This window comes from Cupressus sempervirens, chromosome 1, assembly GCF_028749045.1.
Source record: "Cupressus sempervirens isolate cs-2001-9-10 chromosome 1, ASM2874904v1, whole genome shotgun sequence".
Taxonomy (NCBI): Eukaryota; Viridiplantae; Streptophyta; class Pinopsida; order Cupressales; family Cupressaceae; genus Cupressus; species Cupressus sempervirens.
This window is the reverse complement of record NC_143118.1, coordinates 624470465-624497092: the sequence shown is the minus strand read 5'-3', so window position 1 is coordinate 624497092 and position 26628 is coordinate 624470465. Positions and strand designations below refer to the sequence as shown.

At 32.9% G+C, this 26628-nt stretch overlaps 1 pseudogene; it reads right to left on the bottom strand.

Annotated features, from left to right (window-relative positions):
• Positions 1-385: 385 nt before the first annotated feature.
• On the bottom strand, positions 386-10162 carry LOC149579477 (protein argonaute 1B-like; annotated as a pseudogene).
• Positions 10163-26628: the final 16466 nt, after the last annotated feature.

Below are 26628 nucleotides of genomic sequence, written 5' to 3'. Positions count from 1 at the left end.
ACCACCTATCATTGGATCAAAGTCTATTTTTATTTTTTGTTCTCCTTGTATTAAGGGTACTACTATTACATTTTTTCATCCAATTCTCAATCTGTGTGTATGACTGTATGTAGTTGGCATATTCTTTACAGGGCCTGTGGGAATATTGATAGGAAACCATTACCATTAAATATATTACCAAACAATCTTTGATTTCATTTGTACTCAAAGCTTAACAAGTTCACATCTATCCATTACTTAAAATGACAAAATAATACTTTTAAGCCCAAGAGTAAAATTTATGAGAATGGAGTGGTTTGATTTATACCTAAGCATTGACCATGTACTGCTTCCAAATATCCCTAATAGTGAATGTCAGGCATCCCCTGATCCTTTAGTCACATTCCTAGTCTGGCATTTTTTTCTCATCCCAAAGCACATGATAATGTGTTGGTCTACTAATCCCCTGTAAATGATAAAAACCAGATTAGTTTTTTGTATAATACATAGCAAAGAAAGCATGACAAGCTGATCTAAGAAATAAGTATTATACATGTATCCCAACATGACTGCAGAGATAAAAGTCAAATTCTATGGGATGGAAAATTTTGGAATCAACCACAATGCCTAACAAAATATAGGAAACCCACATCAGCATTACAAATTGACACCTTTGAATAAAGCATAACAATAGTATATAGCCTTATAGGACCTTCCTACCTGGCAAGATATTCCCACTTCTGTCTATAGAATGCTATCTACATGGTTGTTTGCAAATAGTCTAGTATGGTGCCACTTTTGAACAACAACAAATGTTACTAGGGGCTATTAATTTGGCTCAAGAGATGCACAAGCCTATTCACACCATAGAACTTTTAGTTCATATAGCATTCAGCTGTCTTCTTTAACAAAATCCAAAGAGAATACAAAAAAACTAATGAGCCATGTCAATCTCAATTGAATAGCAAGTACTATAGTGAGTATTAGGAAACTGACCCTATGAATAGCATCCAGTTCATAAAGTAGAACTTGGTGAAATTTTCCTTCACTTACACCATCTCTAAATAAATACCAAAGTTGTCACTAAGAAGACATAAGAAACACAGAACTAAATCTCACCACAAAAACTAATCAAAATGAAATAAATTACCTATAAAATATAATTTCCAAAGGCTTTTGTCATGTTACTCTATGAAAAGAAATTAGTAGCTCCCTATAAAGAATCAAAGTGAAATAATCATTTGAATTTCCTAATATCATACTTTAAATTTCAAGTAGCAAGTGAATTTCCAAAAATCATATTTGTTATTTTGAGGAGCAATAACTTGTCTAAGAATTTTCAATTTCATTGGGTGGTTCAGTGTTAATAAAATGCATAATGATCAAGGCAGAAATTGTGCTCTAGAGGGTTTTCTCCTCTTCGTCATTTAGTAATTTAGAACACGTTCCTAATCCATGGTGTGCGAAGTTTTAAAAGTTTTCCCCAAGTTAATTCTTTGTAAATTAAATTTCTTACATTCTAGATTTCTAGATTGTACAAGCTATACATTGTCACTACATAATAGAGGTAATCATCCTAGTTTAAGACTGAATATAAATTGAGTACTATACATTGGTATAAAAGGTGGTCACTATTTCAAGTAGAACACCTCCAAATCAAATATAAACTGAATCAACATCCTAACATTTACATCTCAAACATAACTTACAAGGACATAACAACGTAGGTAGACATATGATACGTACCAAATGACTACTTTTAAAATGCAAAGTTACAGTCAAGAAAATCCCCAACACAAATACACACCCTTGAAATATATAACTTTTGAACCAAACATGTAACAATCTTTTGCTAAGCAGCATGACAACCCCGTAGACTAAACAAATACCACATATGATGCCTACTTTATCATTCCTATAGTAACAGTGCCTCATATTGGATCTTGCTAGACGTCATACAAATCTTGAATGAGCTCTTCCCAGTGTGCCTAAGAAAAACTAGGCCTGCGTACTTTGTGACTTCAGACCAGTCTTGAGATGCAACCACCTGACATTTGCACCAAACCCAAAAGATTAAGATAAGAATATTTCATATGAATTTTGTGAACTAGAATAGCAGCAAACAATGATCTATATTGAAAACCTACTACTGCTATTGATGGACTGGAATCTTCTCCAGGTTGTGGATGTGTAACATATGGCCCACAGGAGTCTAAGAGACATTGTGAATTTTTTAATCAAGTAATGTTTCTTACTTGTAAGAAAACCTCAGAAACACAAAAGTTGATAATCTAAAAAGTTCTCCAAAATTGCACATTAAATAAGTAGTAATAGATCTGCGAAATAATAAAAAGGAAACTCGACACCAACTTGTATCTAGAATAATTGATCAAACTAGGAGTGTTTTTTAAAAGACATTCATTCATTTAAAATCATGCTAGAAAGAGGATTAACCTAGAAATTGTTAGAGTATTTGAAGAATATTTATCATATAGCATTAATACACCATGACATCAGTCATTGCAAGCTTGTTGCTTGTCTTCAACCATTGTTCCAAAGCCAAATAACCAATCCAATTAAGGTGGCTGACTAAGAATGTAACCCTCATGATTTATTACATGGTTCAAAAGTGATTGTAAACACTATGATTTCCATACAAAATTCAAATTTAAAAAGATAGTGGTGAGCAATTCCAATAGTTAAAATTCTCCCAAATCATTTTTAGTACCTACAATTCATATGCATACATCAAATAAAGTTTCACAATTTTGAAGGTCAGTTATCCACTTATATAGATGAACCAAAGAAAAGTTAAGTCAGTTCAAAGGGTCTAAGAAAATCATCTAACAACCTCAAGTACAATTCAAAATTCAAATCAACATAATAGATTCAATTTCGGTCTGCACTCCAATAGGTAAACTTTTAGTTTGAATGTACTAAGGAAATAAACTTAACAAGCCCTAAAAATCCAGCATTGTGAATGATATATTCCTTGCTTATTTAATTAAGGCATTTATTTAATAAACACTCTACTTACCTAAATAGCATAGATATTTATGTAATTGGTTTATTTCCCTTGCAAACACACATTCATATAAGTGCATAGACACTAAAGTGAGATAAAGATTAAACATTCAAATGCATTCCACATTTAACTTTGGTTTTTAATTCACAGATCATATATCTAAATTAGTTTTTTTTTCCAATGCCTTATTCATTTGATTATCCTATAGAAATTTCATTTTATTCTCTATTTATTTGATTAGCCTAGACATTTTTATTTTATACAGCCAATTTATTTTTCCTTACAAATGTATGCAAATATCATCCAAAGGAGTGTGTGTAAAAATAAATAATCTTTCATCTCCATTTTGAACTCAGCTTGATATGTGTATTTGTACACATGTAAGCATGTGCCTCAAATAATTAACATGCCTTGTCTATGCTTCCACAGTTTGCATTAGTCTACCAAGGCAATTTGAACTTCAACATCTCACAAAATGCCTCTATCCTTTGTACTTTGATGGATGTCTATAACCTGTTCTGAAGCTCCCATTTCAACATAGGAAGGCTAGATGCTAGTAAAGGTTTTCGTGTTTTCCTTTGAGACCAAATATCTTGTAATCATGACATGTCATCAAATTGAATTTCTTTGAGGCAATTAGTCAAAAATTTCCCATGCCTTCTGTATGCTTCCACATTTTGCATCCATATATGTATGAATGCACATATATATATGCATACAAAATGCATGCCCATATAAATATACATGCATATGTCTGTATATATTGTACATACATGTTTGCACACATGTTTTCTATAATCATGTTCTTTTCTCTCTTTTTTGACATCTATTTTATGATTTTATCTCACTATCATCCTAGGGCTTTATTTATTTTTTTGCTTTTTTTTAAATTTCTAGCGTTAACATTTTATAACCTTAAAAAAAATCGGCTAATACTGACCTGTTTAAAATTGAAATTATGTTTGAGTTATGGCATTGGGAAAATAACAAAGCTAGTAGCAACCAAGGGGAACTTACGTGAAAGGACTGGTCACACAAAGATTTTTTTGGAATGATAGGGTTTACTTCTATTACGAAAAAAAACTTTGGGAGAAAAATCACATACACAAACTTTGAATCAAATTAGACCACTCTTCGGGACTCATTATTAGCATGAGTGATGGTATTATGTATTGGATCTCCTAATACAATTTAACATATGCACAATATCAACTACAATTTATCAAAAACTATGATCACCTCAATGTGAAAATTCATTTAAGATATGGTGATTAAAAGTTAGGTTTTTCCTCAAAATCGCTGCAACTCAGAGGACCAAAGCTTTGTTGATTAGTTTAACATAGATTGGTGAACAAAAAATTCATAATAAAAATTTGATGAATAGATGTAAGAGGATGGTGATGTCACTAGAAGAGGGCTTGACCATTATTTTAAAGGACTAAAAATATTTAAGTCCAATCCAGACAAGAGGAATATGCAAAGCAGGGGTAAATAATATAAATAGAAAAAGTAAAAGGAAAACTTTATTTGGGGATAAAAAAATTATTCATACATTGGCCCTACAACAAAGATTTTGGTGCTTGATCACGAGATTGAGAAGCATCAAGATAAGAACAATGAGACCGCAAGGTTCTCCAGGTTAAGCACTCGCCACTTGCTGAATAAAGGAAGCACCTTGCGGTCTAGCAACCCACATGAAGTACCCAATTAAGAAGAGCCTACTAGAGAGTTGGTCAACACATTCTTTTTCATTGTTAATATATTTTAGAAACCCAGCACCCCAAATTGCAAAAGCAAACAAAAAATTTCAAGATCGGTTAAGCTTTACCCAACAATAATATCCCACGAGTCCAAGAACAACATTTGACTACAAGGGTGGTGACGAGAAGTGTGGGGCAGAATCCTTTTAGACCATATAAATTCTTCTATAGTTCATGTTTAGTGACACAACTTTTGCATTTCACATACAGAAGCATGTTGTCTAGTGTCCTCTTAAATTAATGAAAATCAATGCAATCAAAGAAATGACAAGAAGAAAGATGAAGAATCAAACACCTAAAGGATACAGTGTTGATGCAGCTTTAGAAAGATAGTCCAAAGGGCATGATATGCTTGGGCTGAAGGAGCTTTGAGATTCATTACTACACTTGGGAATGGGCTTTCTTCAATCTTTTGAAATATCACACACTTGATTTTTTTCCACATCTTGTTCAAACCATATAATGTGATCTCATCTATTAAGCGTATTAAAAGCTAATAGAGCATCTTCACTAGCTGATCTCCCTTGTGAGCTCAACTAAAAGAGAATTCCTAAAGAAACGTAGTCTGCAAATCTATTTTTGCTAAAAGGAATTAAAGAGAAAACAAATCCTTATGCTAAAAGAACAGACCAAAAACTCACATGCAAAAATAAAGGCAAGCACAACCTTTGTTGGCACCTTCCCCCCCATGCCAAAATGGGAGCTCTATAGTAGGTCATGGACATCCATCAAAGTATGATGAAAAGACTATTATTGTCAAATAAATTTTATTGTTGGAAATGCAATGATAGATACATATGCAAAATATAGAAGAATAGACAAGGCACGTTATTCTTCAAAGTGATGTCATCTCAAAGTTGAAGATTGTGCATTTAATATCTCTATTTCATAGTTTATAACCTTAATGCAAGTTGAATTCATGTGAATTGAAATAAAATTAATAGAGCTATGAATTATTTACCTACAAAACATGTTTAATTCATGTAAATTGAAATAACATTAATAGAGTTGTGAAATATTTACCTACAAGAATGGTTGAATACAGTCTAACAGAATGGTGAAGGCCAACAAAATAGATGACTTGGCTAGAGAAAATTCATAGAAAAGATAAATAAAGGGATTAAAAAAAGGTTAGCATGGCTCCCAACTTGTTAGTGAACAAACAAGGAACCTCATAGGCACAGTGTGGATAAAGCATTACATATTCTGTTGTTGCTTAGGTATATCTATTTATTGTTCTTAAGAATATTATTTTATCATGATAATTTCAAAAGCACATAAAATTTGCAAAAATAAATTATGTTAAAACTGGCCTCTACCACTACTATGGTGATCTCCTACATAGTGGGTTGCTTGGAAGCGTCTGTTGTTATCATATAAATAGGTAAGACTAGTCAATAAAGAAGATGTAAACCATTCAAGGAGAGAATACCTATAAAATGCCCATCTCTCATTCTCGAGGATGCTGACATGTAACTTTCAGAAGGGCAGTAATTTGCCTTTCATTCAAATGTTTTGAATAGCGTTGGCCCTCTACTATTTTACAAACCTATATAGTTACACCAATGAGTATTCTGCATAAATAGACAAAAACATAGCTAACTTCTACAAAGCACTTCCTATTCCAAAAGATTTTATTTGAATTACAAAATCATACCTCCATCAGCAAATAGTTTGGCCTCTACTGATTTCCAACTTGTAGGCATGGCAAACTAGTATGTTGTATGGTAAATCCATACATCTCCTAGAAATACTCTTCCATAGATTAAATTGTTCCTTTATCATCCACAGGAAACCTATAAAAACAATATAATTAGCAACAAGATGTTGTGTACCATATATAGGTAACTTGTAGCCTCTTGCAATAAGACTATTTCCATTTTCAAATTACTAATATTAAGCATCCTGAGAATCTTGCATTAATTCCCAAGTGGGTTGAGAAGTCAACCCAGAAATACAATATTTCCTCTCCATATTTGCTCAATGTGTGACCTCAACTTTTACACCTCTCAAGGCCTTCTTAATCTATCTCAGTAGAGATGTCATAATGACTATATTAGACTAAATTCATTATTTACATCCACATTTTAAAATTATCTTATATAATCCAATTGGGTGTTCATGAAACCTTATACCTTGATACGATCAGCATCAAACAATGGTCTAGATCCCATGTCCCTATTTAAGAGCTGAGCCACGAAATGAATAACATTTAGTGGCTCAATGAAGGCAGTTGATGACATATCTACAACAATGGAGATGGTTGTCAATTGTCATTTGCAGGTCACCATTCAAGTCTAAACTTAATAATTACACCTTCCTAATATAGAATATAATATAATGATATGGGAAATATTTGCTAACAGAGAAACAGTAGTTATCCTAATTAGTAAAAGGTTAACAAATAATAGAGCAGAAAAAATAACAAGAAAAAACACTTCAGCAAAGATTGGACTTCTATTCCTTCCTACCAATATTAAGTGACAATCCCATTTGAGTTGGTCTTATGCTCTGGTAAAATCCACACCAACTTTCTAGACCCTCACCAAGTTGTTGCCTCCTTCCTAAATTAGGAGAGCAAAAAGATCTTCCAATAGGGGAATATCTACAATGCAAATCAAACTTAATAACTTCCCTTCTCATCCAACTATTCATCCTTTGTGAAAATAATTTAAATTAAGTAAAGGCACTTGTGTGTAAGCAACTCACACAACACAATATCCAGGACCTGCAAAGCTTCTTGAGGAGCATCCGCTTGCCTGCAAGATAAGAATTGACCTAAATGATGAAGATCTACGCAAGCCACAAACTTTATCACAACCTTGAATTGTCTCTCCCTTCTTAAAAAAAAAATGAAGACATGCTTAGGTATTGTGATGACTACATGTAGGTTTTATCTTAATAAACAAATATAATTATAAAATTTATTGTTAAATATCGATATTGTGATTAGTCCATGTAGTGCTTGTCCTATCAAAGAAATATAATTTCAATATATAAGAAATTATTAATTACCAAATATCCTAACACAAAAACCCATAATGAAAACAATTTTATATAGAATGGAAAGGTCAATAACGATCCCTAGGAATCAACTTAAGATACTAATAGTTTTACACAGGATAAAAATTGATGTGCTAAACTAGAATAGTAGATTCATTAAGAAAGAGATGTAAATATAGGTAAAGCTCTTCCAAGACTCATCCAATGACCTGGTAAATTGAAAAACAAATGTAATTCTTGAAGAACAAATAGTGCATATCTCAAGAATCAACAAAGGGTCATGCTAAAGATTTCTAGTTAAAGAAAAGCATACATCACAACAATAAAGATTAGGCCTAAAGTAAAGACAAATATATGAAACAAAAATAGAAATAGAATAAGAAAAATGACACTTAGAAATCCACAATAAATATGGTGCGAACTATTAGAAATCCACAATATATATGGTGCGAACTATTAGAATAGTAAAGGCATACAAAATTTATATGCATGTCAACTAGAAATTTCAAGCACTTAACCATAATAGAGCATGAAATCTAAATAACAATACATAATTAGAATGTCTTTAATAAAGCATTAAATCAGCATAGCAATGAATCATAGAGTATAACTGTTATGCAAACATAACAAGTCGTTCATGTAACAATAAGCTTCCAAGCAAGAACTTCCACATTGTGGAAAAGGAGGACCACCACAATACAATAAAGAACATTTGATTGAAAAATCACTGTACTAATATCAATTTAATCTATTGCTTTACCTTGGGCCTCCCAACCCATCTTCCTCATCAAGAAGATAGATCATAAACTCCTTGGATGCAAATGGCAAAGGGCTAGCAGTGTATAGGCTCTTACGACCATCATATGTAGGAAGTCTCCTCCCCAAATGTGTCTCCTGATACTATTTCACTAATTGCTGCATTATTACCCTATTAACACCTCTAGAAGTCACCTTGAGTGTAATTGATACCTATACAGAGAAAAGTGCCAAATTGTTAGCAAGAATATTTAGTAAAAATTATGCCTAGAACACCTATGAATGGATTCATTGTCAAACTTTACCATGCTTGGTATACAATACAATTTTATATATAGCACATCAACATGAGTGAAATGCCTTGGGAGCATGGAACTAATAAATACAACAATATTTGGTCTTTCAATTGTTCTTTCTTGCCCTATTTCCTCTCAATGTGTATGCCTAGAGACTAGTAAATTTACTGCAATTAAGTGCATAAAAGGCATGGTTATTGAGATAGATCAATTTTATTAATTCATAAACAATGAATATTTTCTCTATACTATTTCAAAATGAATTTTACAAAGTAACCAATCATTTTTCACTCCTAAGATATATGCTCATGTGTCAGGTTTTCAAATATAGTTGATGTTTTTTTACTATGAATTGCCAACGCTATAAAAATTCACTCCTATTGTACAAGCTCTTTGAATTCATCTTTTGATGGTTCAAATTTAAATTTTATAGCTCAATGGGCCAAGAATAATTTTAGGACTACACATCACATACTTAGCTCACAAGCAATCAATTTAGAAACATCTCCCAAAAAGTGTTGGAACAAAAACTTCAAATATTTCATTTTGTTTAAAAATAGACAATTTGCATTTAATTTTGAAAGCATAAGATCTATAAAATCCTTCAGCAGTGCAAATTATAAGTGAAGAATGCAAGATTCAATTTCAATATTTCATAAGAATAATGGAGTAAAGCTCAATGGCAACTTACATCATATTGGTGCAAATCCTTGTCAAGAAGCTGTGCAAAAAAATGATTAGCCTTGACAATGCACCTGGTGCCAGTTTTCCCCATTCTTGGATGCAATGAGAATCGCACTCCCTTGCTTGACAATGGTGTTGTTCTAGCTACTACAATCTCAGATGGCCTAGGCACATTAGGGCCTGGAGGAGCCTACAAAGTGACATGCTCCATCTTTTCCACAACTTCACAAACTCCAACTTTAATAACAAGTTCAGCCCCACTGCCAAATTCAACTAGCAAAAAGAACTGTGGAACAAAGGACTGTATTGGTGTTGTTGCAGCCTATTCCTATTGATAAGGCTATTGAGTGGCTTGGCACAGATTGGGAAATGGCCTAAAAGTCCCTATGGAGCAAGAGGGCCACTACCATAAGGGTCGGGGCCACCTAAACTAAACTAGGATTAACAAACTGATCCCTTATGAGCCTCCTACATACATTTTGACCTTATAGTGCCCTAACCTCTATTATATTGCCTTTATAATTTAGGCTTGTTACATCAAACTTGTTCAACATAGAGCAGATGCTTACCATCATGACAAGTGCTTGCACACAGGTGACCGCATTGGAGAAAAGCCCTACAAGGCCATGTTCAGAACACAGGATTGAAAGAAGATACATCTTTATTGCGCAGAATAAAAGGAGGGTCGCAAGGATTTCTTGGGTCACAATGAAGATATATTTACTCACTCAAACAATCTCGCTCTTTGAAATCTAAAAGAAGTTGTGATTGCCACAGAAATATAGTGCTCCTATTGCTCACACTATAGAAATGCATAGCCTATTTCTCTTAGCCAAATATCCAATATTTCTATCATTGTTGGATCTTACGAGGGAAACAAACACAATGTTATTCTTGAACCCTAAAACCCTTGTAGTAAAATGTCAAACAACCACATTGACAATGAAACATGGCATTAACCCTTTTCATTTTGAAAACAATATGAAGCTTGTTTTGGTCAAAATTTTGACCAACACGGGCATGGATTTTTTTTAAATGACATTTTTCCTTGCCTATTCTGACCAATTTGACCCCATTTTAATAAATGGTCAAAAATTTTGGTCTAAAAATGGGGTCAAATGTACTAGTGCAAGGTGGAGCTGGCAAAAAAGACTAGCAATAACAGAGTTGTCTATGCCATTAAATAGCAGAGCCAGAGGCTTTAGGCAATTCAAGGCATTATTGATGTTTTCTTCATCCTTGAAAAGGGTGAGAAATGAATCATCAGCAAAATGACCATTGACCAACTTGGAAGATGACTTTGGTAAAGATATGCCACGAACCAAACCTAAAGACATAGAGTGGGCTAGCAAGTAGGCAAACCCTTCTACAACAAGATTATATAATGTCAGAGCCAAAGGGCAACCCTGGCTAATGGAATGAAAAAGCCCAAAGGCAACAAATTGGGAGTTATTGATAGTAATGCAAGCATTGGCATCTCCAAAGAGCATCTCCATAGATTGCATAAAATTGGGACCGAAACCAAGAGCCTAGAGCATAGCTAAAATCAAAGGTCATTCAATCTAGTCATAGGCTTTAGCAAAATCTATTTTCAAAAAAATAGATGGCTGATTGGACTTGCAAGCCCACCCCATACCTTCCTAGATAGCAATGGTGTTGTCAAGAATATACCTAGATTTGATAAAGCTAGTTGTCTTGGGCCACACAATTAAAGGAAGGAGATGGCAAATTTTAAGAGAAATTGCCTTAACAATAATCTTATAGTACACATTAATAAGGGTAATGGGCTGCCAATTACAAATATCCTCAGGATCACTAGCTTTAGGTATGAACTTGATGTTTCCTTTGTTGATAATAGCTCCTAGGCTTTTAAAATGATAGGCTTCAAGATAAACTTTGTGCAGATCGGGACCAATATACTCCCAAAGGTGTTTGTAAAATTCACAAGGAAACCCATCACACTTGGGGGGCTTGTCATCAGCCAAGGAGAAAACTACCTCTTTAAGGTCTTAGAGGGTAAGAAGTTGCTCACAGAAAGCACGTTGCTTAACTACTAGGCAGTTTGAAGTAACAAAAATACACTTTTTGAGGGCTTCCTCCTGAGCAACCAAATTTCCCTAAAAAGCAAACACATTTTCATAGTGATGAATAAAAGCTTGGAGGATGTCAAGGAGACTAGAGAGAATAGAAGTGCCTTGTTTGAGTTTTTTAATCCCAAAATTGGTATGATAGGCTCAAAGAGAATGAAAGAACTCCTTCAAAGCTTTATTTTCAAACTCCAACCAATGGAGGTGAGCTTTGATTTGGTCCCCTTGAGAAGCATAATTATCTACAACCTATTTTTCATGGCATAGTTTGGCAATTTGAATTTGCAAATCAACATCAAAAGGGTTAAGTGTGAGAGCCTCAGAAGCTTTCTTGAGAGAAGTGGTAGTGGATTCATAAGATCGCCTTCTAAAAATCTCCAACTATTACCCATAGATGCACAGAAAGCAAGTGGTTCTAGTAATGGCATCATTTCACCACTGAATCCACCTTGTCTGGGAATACAGTGATGTGTTGAGGAAAAATTGAGTCCTGACAACTTGCGAGATAGCTTTGTGCCACAAAATAGCAAAATAAATGGGATAGTGGCCTAATAATGTCACATATGGCAAGGGAATGACAAGTAAATCTTGATCCTTAGAAAAGGAGAAAAAATATTGTTTAGTAATCATGGCATGATCAAGATATTTTAACATGTGGTCAAAGCTAGCTTGAAAGTTGGACCAAGTGTTCCAAACCCCACTATGTTGGTGGTAGTTAGTATTGGGATCAAAAAGGCCCAATTTATTATGCATGTAGTAGAAGGCTTGCCTTTCCCCAACTATCCAGTGAAAAGGCAAAATGTCATCTTTTTCAAAGGTTAGCTCAACCATATTGAAGTCACCACACATAACCCAAGTATCTGAAGGCAAGTTGTCAGTGAGCCAGCCTCACAATTGAGATATTTCTATAGCATCATTGGGAGCATAAACATTAATGACTCCAAAAGAATAATTGTTAATAGAAAGTAAAAGCTAAATGATTCTATGCATGGGGTTAGAATAGTGCAACATAATAATAGAATGAAGATAGGGTGACAAAGGAGTAACTACACCACCTTTTCTAGAATCATGCTAAGAGGAAAACATAATGCCATCTGGCCAAATGACACAACATGCAGAAGAAACCATGAAACCAAAGATATTAACTTCTTGCATAGAGAGAAAATCTAAATTACCATGTCTATGAAGAGTATCCCTGACATAGTACTTTCTAGAGAGGTCTATAAGACCTCGCACATTCCATGATAACAAATTCATGAAAATTCTTCCATATCTTCCTCAACCTCAAGAGAGGAGTAGATATTCTGCAAGAAAGTTGAAACTGGGTTCAAACTAGAAGGAAATCCTCTAGATTGATGGCCTGGCATTTCTCCTCTAGTTTCTTAGCACATCTGGGGGGACTGCGAGAATGCCAGACATTCTAACTCACTATGGAGGAAGCAATAAGAGGGGTGTGAATCACAACCGATCTGTTAGCCCTAGCAGTTGCCTTAATCCCCTATGAACCAAGGTTTGAAACCTATGAAACACCAGGGTTTGGTTCCAAAAAAATTTCTTGTGTCCCTACAATGGTTGGGGTTTGCACTCCTATTAAGATAGGAGGAACCAAAATGATAGTTGCATATGATTGTTTAGGAGCCAAGGGAGTCTTTCCCTTGCACCCAATAGTAGTCCATTCTTCTTTTTGCTTCTCTTTTGCTAGTTTGACAAGAATCTCTTTAGGCGAGGGTTTAACCCTAGGCATAGCCAAAGAGCAATCCCTAATCTTATGTTCTGCTGACTGGCACCTATAAAAGGTGTTAGGAAGGTTCAAATAAAGCACCTTCTAAGAGAAGGTTTGGGAACCAATTTGTATCTCCATAGAATCCTTAAGATCCTTGGAGAGATCAACCTCAAAGAAAACACGTGTTTCAGGATGAGCATTGAAACAAAATTCATGTTCCTTTGTAATGACTTTTCCAAGAGTATTGGCAATGGACTCAATAAAAGCCCAACATGGAAAGGGTAAACCTGGGAACTCTACCCACATAGGAACCCTAAGCTTTTTGTTGTTAAAGACAGTGAAATTTCTGAACCATCTTTGAAAAATAAGTAAGGAAGAATGCACAGACCAAGGACCTTTGCTAAAAATCATGTCTACCTACAATAGGTTGACAAAGTGAAATAAAAAAAAAACCTTTGGTAAGGTTTTGCACAACGTCAAGGTGAACTTCATGAGGACTCTAGCTCTTGTTAATCCACTCTTAGAATATAGCTTTAGGAGGAGTCCTATCCACAAAATACCCTATTAAGGTATGTTATTCTAACCAATCACAAGCAACATCAAATTCTTGCAAAGGAAGGATAATATCAGGATTACCTCATAAAAAACCTTTGGGACGAACTTGCGAGGATGTTTGTTCAATGGAAGTGCCATGGTTTTCCGAAGCAACAATGTGAACACCAGTATCAACAACTGGGTCACCATTAGTTGGGGACACTATAAACTAGCCTAAAAACTCCCACAGTAAATGCATTTTGACAAGTGGAAAACATAAAAGGAAATCTCAAACAAAGATTCATATGCAAGAAAACTCAAAGATCGCATGAAACCCTAGCAGAGTGAAAAAAACTCAAAATCCTATATTGTCTTTCACAGTGAAAAAAATAATGATCTTTGATTTTCAATAACTCCACTAAATCAAATCTATTAAATTTCCTTAACACAATAAGATACCATCAAAATCCTCCAACCAAATATGTACCTTTTTATGTGATCACAACAATCCTTGACTAGTCAATTCCTCAATACCATCAATAGTCTCTTTTTTTCACTGCTATCCTTCTTGTCTTTGTCATGACACTAAGATTCTCCTTTCTTTCTCCTTTATATACCAACACTTCAATCATCAACCCTAAACCTAGATCCAACAATCATAACTCTATCAACAAGTTGTTCTTATGAATTTCACCTCCATAAGCCATTTCTGACCTTGTAGAGTCTTCTTGAGCAATCCTCATTTTCCTTCTTATCTTAATTTTAGTGTCATCACCATGCTCCTTTAATTATGTGTGATTGGTCCTATTTTCTCTATTCATTCCATCATCTAACCTTTCATTTCTCTATTTATTCTTATAGACTTTGACTATTTCTAGTAAGTTACCCTTTGTTCTGATAAAAAAATTCTCCTAGTTTACTAGTAAGATATAGTATTTTCGATAAGCATTATTGTTAAAAAAATTCTTCTTAAAAATAATTTTTCTCACTTATTTACTTAATCCTAATTATTTTCCAATAATATCCTCCTTGTCACTCTCTCGCTACACAATCAAACCATTTAGTTGTCTATCATTGTTTGTTCTAACTATTTCCAAATATGATCCTTATTGACTCTCCCTAATCATACCTTTACATTCTAACAACTTTCTTTTCCAAAAGATATGGTAACAAGTAAAAATAATAGAGATACTTTGACATTAATAACAAATAGTATAATTGATATCATGTTCTAACCATCAACAACTTGAATTCTTCAATAACTTCATCAACTAAATTAGTTATGCCAACAATCTCCCCCTTTGGAATTAATGGAAATATTCAGTGATGAGACATGCTCAATTCTTGTCTATTTTGATTATCTTCCATGCCTTGTTATATTTTCTCCCCCATCCATTATACTCTCCATCCTTAGATTATACCATACTCTCCCCCTTTTATAGTAATAAAAATTGTGATAAACCTTATTGTATTATCCTTTGAATTCTACACTTGATCTATCATTCCTTTTTCCTAGATTGATGCCCCCATATCATATTCAAATTGTACATCAATTCATGTTTGAAATGTTATAATAAATTATTATGAACTGATATACATTGCATGTTCCTTTTAGTTAATATTTGATAGGGGTAGGACTCCTAGTCAACCTCTTAGATATTCAAAACTTTTCCTAGGTAGTGGTTTAGTGAATATATCAGCAACTTGTTTCTTTGTAGACCTATATTCCAATCTAACTCCTCTATCTTGTACTTGTTCTCTCAAAATATGATACTTGATGGCTACATGATTAGTTTTTTAGTGCATTATAGAGTTCTTTGATATGTTGATGGCACTTGTATTATTACAATGTATCACAATAGGTTCCTCAACTTTCTCATGTATTTCTTTAGGTATTTCCTTTATCCATAACACTTTTTGACAACTAATGGTAGTTGCAACATATTTAGCTTCAACACTACATTGTGAAATACAATTCAATTTCTTACTTGTCAATGACACTACTCTACTTCTTAGATAGAATTCTCCTCCACTTGCGCACTTTATATCATCAATGTTTCCAGTCCAATTTGCATCTATATATGCCTTCAAATTAAAGTTTCCTTTATATTCATACTATAATCCATAATACTTTGTACCTTTAAGATATCTAAATTTTTTTCCACAATGTTCATATGTGAGTCCTTAGGATTAAATGAGAATCTAGCATCTATTCCAACTAAATGTGTAATGTCAAGTCTTATATGAATAGCATAATGCAACTTCTCATTCGTTAAATAGTACAAGATTAGAGTCATCCTCTTTTGACAGTTTACAATTAGTAACCATGGGTGTATTGATAGTTCTTTAATCTTCCATTCCAAATGTTTTCAACATCTCTTTTATGTAATTAGACTGAGTTATATAAATTCATTTTTGAATTTGTAGAACTTGCAAACTAATAAAGAAATTTATTTCACCAATCATATACATTTCAAATTCTTTCCTCATCTCTTCAAAAAAATATTTACTTGGCTCATCATTTCTTCCAAAAATTATATCATCAAAACAATTTCAGCAATTAAGACTTTATCCCCACTTTCAATGTTCAAGTAAACATTATTGTTGTCATTGGATCTTTCAAAGCCAATATTAACTAAATATGAGTTTAATATTTCATATCATGCTTTTGACACTTGTTTTAATCTATATAGTGCCTTATGCAATCTACAAACTACATATTTTCCTTGTCTGGTTTTAAAATCTTTAGGTTGTTTAATATTAACTTCTTCTTTTAGTATTTCATTTAGAAATGTTGATTTTACATCTATCTAATAGATTTTGAATCTTGTGTATGCTACATAGGCTAGTAATATCCCCATTCCTTCTAATCTAGAAATAGGTGCAAAATTTTCCTCATAACCTAGTCCTTTTTCCTATGCATATCCTTTGCAAACCAATCTTGCTTTGTTTCTTATTACTGAACTATTTTCATGGTATTTGTTCTTGAAAACCCATTCAGTTTCTATAAAAAAATTCCTTTGGCCTGGGTACCAACGACTATATTTTATGTTTCTCAATTTGTTCAATTTCATCTTTCATTACTTGCATCCAATCTTCATTCTTCAATGCATTTTTAATCATTCTTGGTTCCATTTCCAACAGAAATCATGTAGTATTCTTGATTTTAAATTGAATTCTTGTCAACACTCCATCACTCATGTCTCCAATTATATTTAACAAGTTGTGATTAATTTTCATGTTTCTTGGTGTTATTTGTTATGTATTTTGAATTTTTTTTTTCCTTTCAATAGTTTCTCCTTATTGTGTTGTTATCATTTGTTGCTTTCTTGTCAGGTGTTGCATGTTGTTATCAATTGTCCACTATTAGTAGCTATACCTACTTGTTAAGTTTTTGTCTTTTTGGGCTCAGAGTAGATTACTTCATATAGTGTTTTGGTCTTTTTGCAATTTTTTCTTCATTCGATTTGAGAAAATCATCAATCCTCACATTTTTCAATTTCTATTATGTTATTTGTCAAATTTTCTAACATTTTTATCTTTACTCTTGGTATAATATCCTAAAATATTATTTCATCACACTTACTAGCAAACTTTCCATTTTTATCATCTTTCTTGATTTAGCATTTACTTCCAAGAATTCTATCACAATAAACATTAGGAGTTCAAGCATACAGGATCTCATAAGGTGTCTTGTTCATTCCTTTCTTGATTTGTATTTGGTTAAATGTTTATACTGAAGTGCTAAAAACTTCTCTAGAATTTTTGTGCAACTCCCTTTTGACTTAACAATGTCCTAGCAAATTCTACTATAGATTTGTTTCTTCTTTTTGCTTGATACCATTCTTTCAAATTTTCTTGATGTAGTTAATTGCCTCTTGATTCTATCATCTTCACATCATTCATTACATTTATTAGAAGTAAATTCACCACCTTTGTCTCATCAATATTTAGAGTTCTTCCCATTTCATCCTGAACTCTTTCTTTATAAATTTTGAACATATGAAAAGCATATAATTTTACTTTTAAAAATATTACTGATATTATTCTTAAGTAGTCATCAACAAACAATATAAAGTATCTATATCCTATTGGAAACTATAATTGGAATAATTTTTATGTTGGCATTGATGTCAAACCTTACTAGTAAGATATTTACTAATGATGTAGAGTGACATATCTATTGATTGATAAAGAGGATTTGAAAAGAGAAGATAAAAAGATGAACTAGTAAAGTTGTTGAGTGAAGATGAGTAAGTATGATGGAATTACAATGGATACTTTATCAGTTGGTATTTGACAAGATAATGTGTTGTTTGATCATTATATGAAGTATGGAAGAAATGATTAAACACTAAGTTTGACCTTTTAGTTGTGGTCAATGAAGAAGTTGAAGCAGAAGATTAAGGAACTTAAGTAATAGCCGAGAAAAATAGTGCAAGCCAAGTGACAGTATGGCCAAGCAAGATGAAGGTAAAATGGAGATGCAACTGAGTGTAGTTAAGGTCAAGAAAGCTAGTGCAAGCCGAGTGAAGACAAGATTAGTAGAGAATGAGCTACATAGTGATGATCGAGCCAAAGAACATAGTGATGACTAAGTGTTATCAAAATAACATTTTGTGGAAGAATCAAGATTTGAGGCCGACATAGTTGAATTTACAAATTGGTCAAAATGTGGTAATGATAATGATTGGTGATATGGCATATTTAATACATAAATTTAGTTTTTTAAGTGAGTTAAGGAAATGAATTGATGAGACATTTCCAAAAGTTTCAAGAAATAAGAAGGACAAAATGATGGATAGATTCATTAAATCTGATCAAACCCAAAGATCTATAGTGATGTTTAAGTAGTAAAAGATCAAAGCTACCTATTTGAGGAGGCATATGATATATTTTACAATTGTTGATTGATGAATTTGTAAAGGACAAGTGAAGAACACAATTACAGAGGAAAAGTGAGAAGTTGATGAAGAGTGATTGCTTGAAGAGTTGCCAAGCAGATCAGAGATGGAAATTTTAATGAAGTCTTGTTAATAAACTAGGAATGAGCTGAATTGAGATCTAAATATTTCCAAGTGAGTTGTATTTTATCATATCAACCTAGCTATTACTTTCTAACCATTGTGGTAGTAAAATACTTTAATCAAGGTTGACCTAACAATCATTTTTAAGATCCTTCAATCAAGGTAACATTCTAATGGAATGACCTAAAGTCCTCTAACAAGGTCAATCCTAATAGGGTGATCTAAATCCTTTAACAAGGGCACACTTAACATTGTGTTTTAAAACCTTTAACAAGGTTAGCTCTTAACCAAGCTCACTTTAGAAGAATAAAAAAGTGGTAGTGTATTACTTGGTGGTTTTTCCCAAATTGGGTTTCCACGTTGAATCTTGGTGTCATACATGTGAATGCTATTTTTATGTTTCATGCTATTTACTATTTTTTTTGTTAGTCAGTAGATTCTAAATGGAGAGCTAAGTGTTGAAATGAATAAGTTGCTTTACTGATGAGTTTCTGTATAGGCCAAATAGATTTGAATATATTTTTTGAAGTTGTCAAAAGTTCACATGGTACATCTAGACTTAAGGATAATTGATTCACCCCTCCCCCCCCCCCAATAGTTATTCCAAAAATTCTAACAATTGGTATCAAAGATTTTGGTGCTTGTAAAGAAATTTTGGAGGGACTTAAAGCTAAAAATAAAGATGTACAAGAGAGAGATACCTAAGATGAACAAAGAGAACTACCCAGCCTAGAAATGACTAATGAGATTGCATCTTTCTAGAGTTGGAGATTCTACACTATACTACCTTGAAAAAAGATTACATTGAAGTTACTAGACCTGTGATAATTGAGAAAATCAAAGAGAAGTAGGAGCACAATAAAATGATAATAGATCTGGTATATTCCCTAAGTTATGTTGAATTTGATTATGTGAAGGAATGCACTAATGCAAATCAAATGTGGGATAAATTGGAAAAAAAGTCATGAAGGTGACAAAAATTTGTTAAGGGCTAAAACTGGAAGCTTGAGGCAAGTTTGATCACATGAGAATGAAAGAAGGCAAAATTGTTGCTCACTATTGTGGTCGAGTGAATGAGGTGGTGAATGCAATTAGAGGTGTTGGAGGAGATATATTGAATGAGACTATTATCATAAAGGTATTGATAACTTTACTTCCTATTTATACTATTAGATTTTTTACAATACAAGAATTGAGATGTACACATGGTAGTGATCTGACCTTTGAAAGTCTAGTTGGTAGACTTACTGCATTTGAATTGTCAAATTTTGATAATTATACATCTACTACTATTGAATCTACTTTCAAGTCTAAACTAACCCTTGATGGGTTTAGAAGAAAGAATAATAGTAAATTTGTGCATAGTGATAGTGAATCGGATGATGATCTTAAGACATTAGAAAATGCAATTACAAATGTAAACTTCCTATAATCACTTTTACATGTAACAAATTTGGTCATATTGCTACAAAGTGTCCTGATAGAGATGAAAAGGAGGAAAGGAAAGGAAAAATACTGGGGAAGGAGAAACAATAGAGGCAACCAAGGTAACAAAGACTACAAAGGAAAGGATAAGAAATATTGTTACATTGCTAAACAAAATTATTTTGAAAGCAATTTAGATGATCATGATGAAGAAGATGGTTATGTTGCAATGAAACATGAATTTGATGAGGATGAGAAAACTAATCTGATTTCATATGTGAGTAAGAATGATAAATGGATGATTGATAGTGGTTTCTCACATCATATGACTAGTGATATAAGTAATTTTGAAAAGATAGAACATTATAATGGAAGGACTGTTAAGTCTAGGAATGATGCACCATGTTATGTGAAAGGTAAAGGTTCAATTATATTAAATGATAAGATCATATGTGACAATGCATATTGGTTTTCTGGATTGAAGTATAATCTATTTAGTGTGACACATTTGAACATCTCAAGCTACCGAGTTGAATTCCAAAACAAGAAGGAAAAAATTTATGATGGTACATGTGAACTAATTGGAAGTCGAGATAAAACAAGAGGTAACTTGTTCTATCTAGACATATCTAAAGATATTTATTTATTTTCACAATTTGAAGATGTTTGGTTATGGTATAAGAGGAATTGGAAGTCTTAATGGGAAATACGATACTAAGAGGAGGGTGAATTGGGATCAATGAAACTTTTCACTATTAAAACAATTAATGGTATTCATTCCTAATCCATCTCATATCATAGATCTCATACCATATAAACATAAACTTGTAATTCTAAAATAAAATTTGTTTAAGCATAACATTCATGAAAACATAAATTCATAACACAAAGATTTTGGTAACACAAAAATGCTTCAAGATGAAGGTCAAACTAGGATGGGGATGAAACCCACAAATCTTTACCTATGCAAAAAAAAAAAAAAAATTCTTGTTAGGTCTATAATTTGATAACTTCTGATGATCTACCCTATGAGAGATTTTCTCAATTAAAATATTTTAAGATTGTTAGGTCTTACCTTGATTAAAGGATTTCACACTTACAATAAAGTAAGGACTCTATCAGAAGATTTAAGAAAGGTTTGTGAGAACCACTGTGTGGAGAGATTTTCCCTAACTCAATCTATCAAAACTGATTCAGTGCCTGATTCTTTGGTTTTCTATGAAATTTTTTTTATGGATCTCCTCTATTCAATATCTCAATCTAATCTCCTTATTGATATGCTTTATTATGTCCTTCACTAGTAGGTTGCTCTGTCTAATCTCCTTTCAGACTTATCCTTCCTTGTCATTTTTTAATCTTGTTTGCTCCTTCACTTCACCATTCATCATACATAATTATTGAGGGTTAGAATCCTTTCTTAAATCTAGACAATTGTAGAAAGTTTTAGATCTTAATCAGTGATCCATATTTCATGCTCTTGTCATTTTACCCGTTCAATTTTTTGATTGGTTAATCTTATTTTCTTAGGATTAATGCCTTTTGAAAAAATATGTAATCAACTCCTCAACTATCTCTACAATCATTAAATGTCATGTTAAAGTCATCTAAAATGATTTACATAAGTGTTTGTGTCATTACAAACTCATAAGTCAAAACTAGTTTTCTTAGATTTTGAATGTTAAGATGCGTAGTCATAACTATCATTCATGTTGTCACACGACTTCTATACACTTGACATATATTGATTCACTCAACATCAATTAACATTTCATTAGTTCAGTCTCCACTATTTTACTCGACATGTATGCTTGCTCAGTCTCTACTAGGGTGCTCGGTCTCCAATGTGAAGAACTCAACATCACATAGTTTCATATACAAAGAATGAATTACTTTCAAAATTCTTTCCAACTGAGTGATAAGGTCAAAAAATTCAACCTTCCACTAGCTAATCCAAAATTGGATTTTTCTCATTAAAATCAAAAGTCTCAAATGCATCAACAAAAATATCCTTTATATTGTTAAATGCCTATTTCATTTTATGTTCTCTTCTTAACTGTTATTTCTTTGTCTTGCAACTCAGCAGAGTATGTGATTCTTGCATCTATTCTAGTGTCATGTTATTTAAATCATACATAGGTAATGTGATTACCTCATCTAAACTTACTAATTCTTCTATTGTATCATCTTTACATGTCATTGTCTGGGATAGAGGGGTGTTATCACTTGGTAGTGATACCTATAGTTGTTTTATCTTTGCACTTGATCCAAGTGTTTGCCTTAGCTCCTATTGAGTTGGTTTGACCTATTGTATAGGTGTAATAATTAATGTCTATGTTGGCATGGCACTTGGAATTTATATAAGATCTTGAATAGCTTCTTGTTGTTTTGGTTTTTTGTCTCTGCCATCTCTTTTTCTTCTTCTACCTTTCTCTCATCTATTTTATCATCTATGACATGGCTAAATTGTAGAAACAAAATTATTGCCTTGCCCTATTGCTTGATACTCATATTAGATGTAACCTATAACTAATGTAACATGAAAACCATCATTTTTTGCACTCTCAATACTTGGATAATCTTGTATTTGTAATAACATTGGATTGGTGCATGGTAGAGAGGTGTCTAATGTAGTATTTTTTAGATCTTCCTCGGTTAACACACTTTGATTTTGTGGAGATGAATCAGGAATGTCCTCAATTGTGACAATATCTTGTTGTTCACAATCTTCTACCAATTTTCTAATTTCTTTTTCTAGCTTAGCAACTTCTTCTTTATCTTTCTCTTCTAGCTCTATTGCATCTCTACCTTCTTTTTCTTCTTCTTTATTAGCTGATGGATGGAACAAGCAGTCCAATGCTTCCTTCCATATAAGAATACTCTCTTTCTCAACTTCAAAAGCCTTGTCCTTCAAAAATTTGTAAGCTCTTTCTTTAGGTATGAATTTCTTTACAAAATCTTTGAGGGATATAGAAATACGTGTCTTTCCCATTTCTGGCATTGTTTGTGCTAATGTGGTCTCCCTTATTTATTTTTTTAGTGGATCATGTCCACTTCTACTTAAGATCAACTTTATTTTATAAATCTTCAAGAATGCCTTCACCTAACTCTATAGGTGTATACCTAAATTTAATCATCATGTCTATTATATCTTTTTCAAGCTTCTCTTGATCATCTTTATTTAGAGAATCATATTTAATATCCTTAAAACCTACAAGACTTGTTGAATCCTTAATCTCTTTGCATACCTGGTCTACAATCATCGAAAGCAGTCTTTGAACAATTTAAAGTTTACTCAAATTGTCAAACTTGGTTTCTTTATCATCTTCCTCATCCTCATGTGTCATGACTAATTTTCATCCAATCTTCATCCAATTTCACCAATTCTTCAAAAACATGCCTAAAAGGCTACTAGCCCCAATTAGGTCTGTTAGTCCAAAAAAATGGGATTTTTTCCTAATCCTTCCAAATAAACCCTATAAATTTTATTGTGATTCTTGAATCACCTTCCAACCCCTTGATGATTTTTGGGGTCTTGGGGTCACCACTTTCCGTATAGTACCCTAACTCAAAATGAGTGAAATTAAGGGTTTTTTGGGCTTTCATTGGCTACTCTACAAGTTGGAAAGTTTTAGTCTAGTAAATGGATTGGTATAACTACTCCCTCTTCACAAAAGCTTGGAAAGACTCCTATCTTCAAATTCCTAAAGGAAATTGGCTCTAACTATTCAACTCTACAAGTTATGTTGTCTACAACTTAGTATTTCCTAGCTGGGCTCACCACAGGCTCACCTAGGGAAAGATGTTAAAAATAGTTCCTCTATATTTTAGGGCCCAAGATTATGTACTATATATTTGCATGGAGTCTAATCCCTATTCCCAAGAGACCATTCAAAATGGACAGTGGGAAAGTGAGTTATAACTCATCTTTGCAAACTGCCTGGACAGGTCCAATGACAATGCCAAAACAAAAAATTTTACAAAAGGAAAGAAAATATGCAAAAAAATCCTATTTAATGCCACAAAAAAACAAGAAAACATCTAAAATACTCCAATCATGTGTTACAGTACAATCTTCAATCCTCTAACTACCCATTGTCATGGAAATGCACACAATATCACTTCAAAAATTCATTACTCAAAACTTATCTCCATACAATGGGTATCCAACCTTGTACTTAGGTTAAATACATGTCTTATATAGGGTGGTTAGGTTGTTACTTACCCCTTAGGGCTCTTTGTTAGTGATTTTTCACATTTGGACAATGTTGTCCAAGCAACATTGTAAAATTGTAAAGTTGTAAAATGCAACTTTTACATCTTTTTTGGCAATTTCTTGCAAAACTAACTAAATGAGTTTCAATGCTCATTAAACCTTACCAAGGACTTTGACCATGATTTAAACATGGTCCTAACCCATCCTAGACCCTACTGACCTCATGTTGACATCATCATCAACTTTTTGCAAATCAGGAGGCTTTACAACTTGTTGATCCCTAATTGCACCTACAAGTGTCCTAAGACCCTTCAAACAAAACCCTATTGCACTCCTTCCATGGTCCACATGAACTTAAAAAAATTACTTTCAAAATTCCCTAAAGGCATACACACACACACGCAACCAAAAAAAAAACTTGAATTGACTAAGAAATCCTTAGGTGATCCTACACCATTCTTCCCCTCTACACAACTTTCAAGGGATATGAGGAGAAACCACAGACAAATCAATGCCTAGCTTCTTGAAGTTAGCTTCCTCTAGCCATGTAGCTTTAGATTTTAGTTCCTCCTTCCATTGTATCAGATGTTCCATATATATATTGTGTCTAGTTGATTTCTTCACCCTGGATTCCAAGATTCTCTCTGCTTGTAGCTTGACTTTAGGAGGGAAAAATTTAGCACTCACATCCTCTAATATCTCCTTACTATTCTGAATCATTTTTTATAATGATCCTGCAAATTTTACTAAGTTAGCCAGATTGAACACTAATAAAATAATTAACTCTATTGGAAGTTCCACCTTATATGCATTATGTCCATATTTGGCTAAGACTTTGCATGATCCTACTCTCTTCATTTACAACTTAGTTGGCATTCCTTTCTATAACCTAGACTTGTTTAGGTGGACCATAACATCATCTCCCACTTCAAACTATAAATCTCTCCTTGACATATCTACTTTTGCCTTCAACTTGTGAGTAGCCTATGTTGGAGTATTCTTCACCTACTCTTGTATTTCCTTCATTGTCTATGAGAATCTTTAGCATGTTGACTTCTATACTGTAGGGCTCCTAGATCTTTGAGTTCATGCACACCTCTTGGGTAGGGTATAATTTAGTGGCTAATATTCGTAAATTGGCTAATTTTAGAATTTTTTGGCTAGTATTTTGGCTAATAATTTAAGATTTGATACAACCTAAATCGCCATAGTTTTATAAAATTCAATTCTAGAATATTTAAAATCGCTCAATAATTTATTTTATTGAAAAATTTAAACTCAAATATTCACCACAATATTCGTTACATGAATAGATTTGAGTAACCTAAATATAATATATTATTGGAGAAATTAAATTGAACTAACCAATAATTATCATAATTATTAGTTAATTTAGGGATATATCACCAATATTTATTATTCACTATTGATTTAAAGTATATGTAACGATTCTCATAACATTCCACAAGGTAAAAAAATGTTCAATTTTGATTTGTAATATTCCATGGTGATTAATGAACTTCCTATTATTATTGAGATTCGTAAATATTTTATACAAAAAAAATTATGATTCAAAAATAATCACCAAAATTAATCATATTTAGAATAAAAAATTTAGAGTTTCGCCAATATAAATAATATTTTTTTTCAAAATAATGAAATATTCGCCAATATTTTATATCTTTTTTTGGAGGTGGCTTTCTTAAATTTTACCCTGCTCTTGGGTGCATACTATATGCTATCTCAAAAGGAATCCTTCTTGTGGTCTTATTCATTCTATCATTGTAGGCATACTCAACTTATGGGATGATTAAGTCCCATTTTTTATCATATTCCTTGGTTAGGCATCTTCGCGGTCACCTAACACTTTATTGATCACCTCAATTTGACCATCTTCTTGAGGATGGTAAGCTGAATTGAAAGACAAATTAGTGCTCAATATTCTCCATAGAGTATTCCAATAATGACTCTATAAAAATAACATCTCTATCAAATATTGTGCTTAGGGGTATCCCATGTATCTTTACAATCTCCTTCAAGAAGAGATGAGAAATGTAGCTATCATCATGGGTGGTCTTAGAAGGAATAAAATGACTCATTTTACTAAACCTATCTA